The sequence below is a fragment of the Pelodiscus sinensis genome, chromosome 6 (assembly GCF_049634645.1).
Source record: "Pelodiscus sinensis isolate JC-2024 chromosome 6, ASM4963464v1, whole genome shotgun sequence".
NCBI classification, from domain to species: Eukaryota; Metazoa; Chordata; order Testudines; family Trionychidae; genus Pelodiscus; species Pelodiscus sinensis.
Window position 1 is genome coordinate 38,647,020 of NC_134716.1, and position 6,734 is coordinate 38,653,753.

Genomic DNA, 6,734 nt, shown 5'->3' on the forward strand with positions numbered 1-6,734 from the left:
TCTGCTCCCCCACGCCCTCCTCGGCCCGTCTCCTGCTGAGGGGTGGCTTGGCCATTTTTTAAAACGGCGCCGCAGCGCCAAGCTGCGCGTGACCCTCCCCCCTGTGGTTCACCATGCGTGACCCCGCCCCCAGCGCAGCCCCAGCTCTTCCTGATACTGCCGCCCGGGCTGACAGCTTCCCTTCCCCAGCCAGGGTCAGCTTGCCGGCCTCCTCGCTGGAGGGCCTCGGCCCAGTAGGATCTTCTGGTGGGGCCATAAGTGCCAGCAGTGCCTCCTACGTGCAGAGCGCACGCCTATGCTTCCCCTCCGTGCCGGGCTGGCAGAGTGGTGCCCCAGAAAGCGTGGTGCCCTACGCGACTGCATACTCCACATATGCCTAAGGACGGCTCTGGGGACTCACTCACTGCAGGGGCTATCCTACACTATTCCCATGCGCTTGCATCAGAATGGTAACAATCCATCATTTCTAACATCATTGTATACAGTAAATACTAAATAAAGTAACAAAGCACAGTACTACGGATAATATAACCCATTTGATGAAATTAGTCAGAGTGCACCTTTCTTTCCTCCCCATCCTTTCCTCTGCTCCTTTCAGAAATCAGTTAGTTTTTTCTAAGGGTACATCACTTTTGAGAGAGTTGCTACCAACTTAAACTTGACAAGATCATCTTGGGCCTTGCTAACTGTCCCAAGTCCTCTGTCCATTTTCTTCCATTGCTGACACCACCGCTACTCCGTTGTGGGGTGATGTTTGCCTTTGAGTCTCCACAGCTCCTAGCACTGGGGAGAGGAGGAATCACAATGGGACAGGACTCATATATTATTAAATAACAATATGCTTCTTTCTCTTGATATTTCTTTTCTAGGAATTGAAGGCAGAGATGAAGATTGAAGCTATTGGGGATTTTATTAATATGACAGAATGGATGCACTGAGGTCTCAGTGAGCTTATTTTTGACGTTCTGCTAAGAAATGTGAAGGCATGTTTGTCAGGTCACTCTTTTTAATAGAGGAAATGCACACACATTTTCTTTCAAATGTCAAACATATTGAAGCATGGCATAAATTGAAGGCTAGATGGCTGAAACTTAATCCAGATAAAATGGAAGGGATGCTAGCAGGGTGGGGTAAGCAACTTCATAGTGAGGAACAGTGCTCCAGCCCCCTTGGTAGTATGTGTGTGTTTGTACTGGGTGTTGTTAAGTTCCCAGTCTTGGTCATAAATCCAGTTGCTCTTAGCTGATCAGGAAGCAGCAATGTGCACCCTCTCCCTTAAACCCAGCTCATGCTACCAGCATCTAGGCCTTTGTCTTCTCATGCTTTACCTCAGATCTGTTTTTAAACGGAAGCTAGGATAGACAATGTCTGCTCAGTCATTAAGTGGCCTAATTCCTTGTTGACCAATACCTTTTGTATTGCATTGGAGGCCTGTTGGTTGGAGATATTTCAGGTGTTAGGGTTGCCCTATAAACCATCTTTCCCCCCATACCATTCCATTTGTAGGATTGGGTAGCAAGATCTAGGACTCAAAGAGAGGGAGCGCTATGGGTGAGAGTGGTGGGGTTGTCTACTAATGGGGCTGGTGAGTGGATTTACACAGTGTTTATGATTTGTACTTAGAAATCCTTATTTGTGTTATCTACGTCCCATCCCACATAGTAGGGTTGTCAGGGGTCCGGTTTTTGCCAGAATGTCCATTATTGGGGGCCCCCATCCAGTAAAAAAAAACCCAAAAATACCAGACATGCGTTTCCCTCGGACGGAAGCCCAACAGGGACAATTTTCCCCTGCCATGTCTGGCGAGGGAGTGAGGAACAAGGGGCCATTTAAAGGTGCGCCACTTTTTTTTTTTTGCTTAACTTTGGTCTCCCCCCTTTTTTCCCCCCTCTCAAGAGATTTTTTTCTCATTTTTTTTGGGGGGGGGGGGAGAGAAGAAGAGGGGAGCGAAGAGGGTGTTTGGTATTTGTTAAGCCAGCTGGCAACCCTACACATAAATTGGGCAATTCTGTTGTAGGCAATGTCAGATTAGCCAGTGGGCTAATGGGCCTCTGTTAGGGCCCTTGTCAATTGGGTAGGCTGAAACACAGGCACCATTGTACCTTGACCAGCTTCGCCTGGCACTGTAGCTCAGTGTTGTATTCACCTGTCTTGTTTCAGGCTGAAAAAGCATACAACAATGATCCCAATCTTTTATTTGTGTTGATGAATATAAGGTTCACGGTAAATAAAATGCTGGCTGTCTAGGATTTGATAAAGAATGACAACCCAGCCTAGGCACAACATATACATGTTGTATAACATATACATCATAAGATCTGGCTGGGTAACAATGTTGGGACTATTTTGGCACCACTGTTTACTTAGGAAAATGAGGGTGGGTGTTAATGCTGCAAGTCAGATGTAAACTGCACAACATAGGAGGTTTTCTACCTCCTCGCCTCCCAAAAATGAGAATGTGGTAGTACTAAGCAGAACTCAGTTAAAGTTTCACTCGAGCAGGTTATACAGAGGGACTTGCCAGGGATGAATTTAGGGAAAAAGGCTGTGAAGGCAAAAAACCAAACCAAGCCCAAAAAAACCCAACCCAAGAGAAAAAGCTGAGAGCTCTACAAAAATCAGCATCTTAAACAGTTCCTGTGGGCAAAGGCACAGGTGTGAGAGATGACTCTGGAAAAGCAATTGGAAATTCTCTGCAGCCCTAGAATAAATCCCCTTTATTCAGAGGTCAGCAGTTAGTGTTTGCAGCCAAGGAGCGTCTTTCCACAGGCTACTCAGTGTGCTTCTGTTTATATGACAGTTTTTATCCTGATGCAGAGAGAACCCTGTCAGATGAAGTGTAAGCCACATTTACCTGTAAGTGCCCCACACTAGCTTGTGATGCCTAATCTTTTTTATTGATCCTACTAGCTGGTTTCTAGAGCCATTGATTTTCCTTGCTGTCAGTCTGTGGCCTTGACTCCTTAATGTTTATTTAGGCTGGTCTCCATAAATTGCTTCTGGTGCTGAGAGTGAGAAAAGCAGCAGGAGGTCAGGGGAGCATGTATACCTGTCCATAAATATAAATCATAGCTTTTGTTCTTCACTATTTGTGAACACTGTTTGCTAGGTGCATAAAAAGGAAGTATTCTGCTAAAACATGAAGAAGCCATTACTAATTCCCCTGTGTGTGCATATTATTGCAGTCTATGTTTTCAGTATCTTAATGGTACCTCTTGTTAGCTACTCAAACATGTAATGTTTCTTTTTGCTGGAGAGGGTTATGTGGGAGGGGAGGGGAGAAGATGAGACAGAATTGTTTGTTTCAGGTATTGTTTGTTCGCAAGCTCAGAACTGTACTTTTGATGGAGTCGAAGGGGGGAGGGGGAAAAAGGGGGGAAGCAGTTATTTTGTATTGTTTGTTTTTCTTCCTCCATACACATTTGTTCATGAAATTTCAGTCTTTGAGGAGAACATTAATGCACAGCAGCAATGGTGTTAAAGGCACTTGTGTGAACTACTGAACAGCACCACTGCCGGTGAGGACTCGAAGTCTATCCATTTAAAGAAGGAGCATAGACCTGATTGATCAGAAGTGGCATTGCATAGTAGACTGGCATTTCTAGGATGGAGGCAACTGTTTTCATCAACTGTAACGTCACTGACAGGGCTGCCAAAATGGGAAATGGTTACAAGCAGATGTCTGCTCTAGATATAAATAATTCAAGGGCATGTCCCAAAAATTCCAAGGGAAAACCCCCACAGCTCGTTATAACAGTGAGTTGCTAGACTGCTACAGCCTTAAATCACTGGAAAATGTTTTGCAATGGCTAAGGGTTGTTTTTTTTCCATTGCAGCAGTAAACATCATAGTCTGTACATGGTGACAAGTGGTTCTCCTGAGGCTAGGAGGACAGTAATCGATAGAGGTACAGTCTAGGCCACTATCGAGGCTCTTGATACAGAAACATTACATACACATATGGTACGCAGAATAAATCATCAGAAGACAGAGGAACTACTTTTACCTGTCTTGAAGAGGTTTCTTACAGGAATACTTTACTAAAAAGAATATCTTGTTCAGTTTTCTCTATTTGATCTCTGCTTGCTTGTATTGGTCAAGTTCAGTTCCTTTTAAAAGGGAATACAGATAATGTTAGTGAACCAAATATTTGACCTAACTGTCTTAGATTTTACAAACTCCATATACTAAAACAAGCATTTTTTCCCTCTCAACTTTTAGGGGGAAAATACTATCACCACCATCTCACTACTCACAAAAACCCCGTGATCAAAATTTGTCTTCAGATTTGAATGGAGAGCAAGAAGAGCAGAGGAATAGAGGGCACAGATTAGTTTCACGATTGCAGAGGATTAATAAAAACATCTGTAAACGTGATCAATGAAAATAATTTAAACACCTTTAAACTGTCCTTTTTAAAAGGAGCTCACTTACACCCTTCATGCACTGCTTGTGGTTGGTCTAAAGCATTTGAAGTGGGAAGTTGTATTTTATACAACTCAGCATATAAAATGACACATTTTGCAGCTTAACATTGATTTTAGCCTTTTCTAAATGAGAATAAGGAAAACAATGTTTTGTGTAGCATTTAAGGGGTGACTCACTACCAAGGAAAGAAAGATATTCACCATAGGATGGCAACACATAGTAATTAGAGGAGGAGCACACATTCATGAACATGGATCACCCAAACAAACAAATAGGCAAATGTGAGAGAGAAAGACAATGGGTGGCTAATAAAGTAAAGATTTCTTCACGAATAAGAGCTGCAGAACTAAAGTCCTGCATGTTGCCAAGTCTTAATAATAATAAAAAACACTCTAAACCCACACCCTTGACTCAATGGCCAGCTTAATGAGGGCCTCTCCTAATTGTCAATGAGAATTCTCCCATTATCTCCAATATAACCAGATTACTGAGCTGCCATTTGATAGGACCTTTAGCATTTAGGAAAAAATGAATTGAGTAGGGCAAAGCTCAAATGATTTAGATGTTTCATTCAGACATGGTAATAAATAACACAAAATATGTTTCTTTCAAGAGTATGTGTTTTAATTTTTGTTTTTACTAAAAAAAAAAGTGTTAAACTTTATTTTCTTCTGGAAAAACAAAATAGTGTTTTCCTTCCACATTTTTTCCATCTGAAGTCAGAAGGAAAAATACATTGGCGTTTTCTTTATTTTTCTTCATGACTGACATTCAAGTACTAGAAATGGCAAGCTTGTAAGGAACAATAATTCAGTTACAACTAAAAATATCCAAGATACGCTTAACTAGGAGGAAACAGATGACCTAACACAAGACTAGATCTTGGCAAGTTTACTTATATTGGCCAAACTTTGCCAATTAAATTCTAGCCAGCTGGTTGCTTCTAATCCTCTCTTGTTCAGTCTGTTTCTATGATTGTGTAGGTGTGTGTGTGTGTGTCTGACATTCATCACTTGAAACGCCAAACAAAAAGTATTATGTGTGAGAACAAAAATCACAGATGAAATGTCTGGGAGCTCACTAGGCTGGGGAGGAGGCCAATAATGCTTAGAAAAATGTGAAACTTCATTACACACCTATGACAAGTTAGCAACCATAAAAAAAACCCCTCACTAATTTAAAATTAGAGTCAATTTACCACCGTACTAGTTTAGTTAACTGAACACCTGGACATTAGCCAAATTACACTTTCTTAATCCCAGATTAGGTTGTTTGCCCCCCCACCCCCCAAAAAAAGTATCCGAGTGGAGGACAAAGAGAAGTCAAGGAAGAAGACTGAGGCTACATTTAGCTTCAGGCTTCTTGTGCAAGAAGCTTTTAGTGGAAGAGATCTTCCGCAAAAACTTCTTGCGCAAGAGCATGTCCACACTCTGCACGGACGCTCTCTCACAAGAAAGCTCTGCTTGCCATTAACAGAATGGCCACCAGGGCACTTGTGCTTCTTTCGAGAGGGGCTTTTTGTGCAAAAAACCCCAGCTTGTTTTCCATCCACACACAGCTTTTTGCTCAAGAGTTCTTGCGCAAAAAGGCTTATTCCTCCTAGAAAGAGGAATAACTATTGCGCAAAACTTCCCTCTTCCAATTTACTGTAAATTTACTTGCAGAAAAATGCGCTTGCAGTGTAGATGCTCTGAGTTTTTACACAAAACCAGCCGGTTTTCCATAAAAACTCTGCAGTCTAGACGTAGCCTGAATAGCTCCCGGCTGCTTTTCCTCCTCACATCCTATAATCAATTTGCTTCCTCTACATGCTTTGAAATTATTCTGATTACTCTTCCTGATTTCTTATATTAACTTTGCCTCTTTAAAAGCTTTGCTTTACTATTTTAACAGTACTAACATGCAAACCAACTGGCTGGTTTACTTTCATGGTGAGTTTTTTCCTCCTTGTGTGCCATTCTCTTTTAAATGTAAGATTCTAGCCATCAAGATCAGAAGGGAAACCCATGTCCAGAACTGAATTCAGTTTAACATATGCAGAGTTTATGCAAGGACTAAACAGAATATTTAAGCCAAGAGTGTTTAGTTAGAAGTAAGTGGGATGGAAGGGGAACAAAGGGAAAAATATGCAGAAAAAGAAATTGTCTGGTGGATGTTGCACATTTTCATTTCTGTAATTACATGGGAACTTGATTTGTCACAGTGTCTTTGCATCAATGACTTGATGGGGGAAGATGGATGTGTGGTCCTATCAGAGGGGAAAAATCACTTTGCACACAACTTTGACTCTGTAAATGGCATAAGGA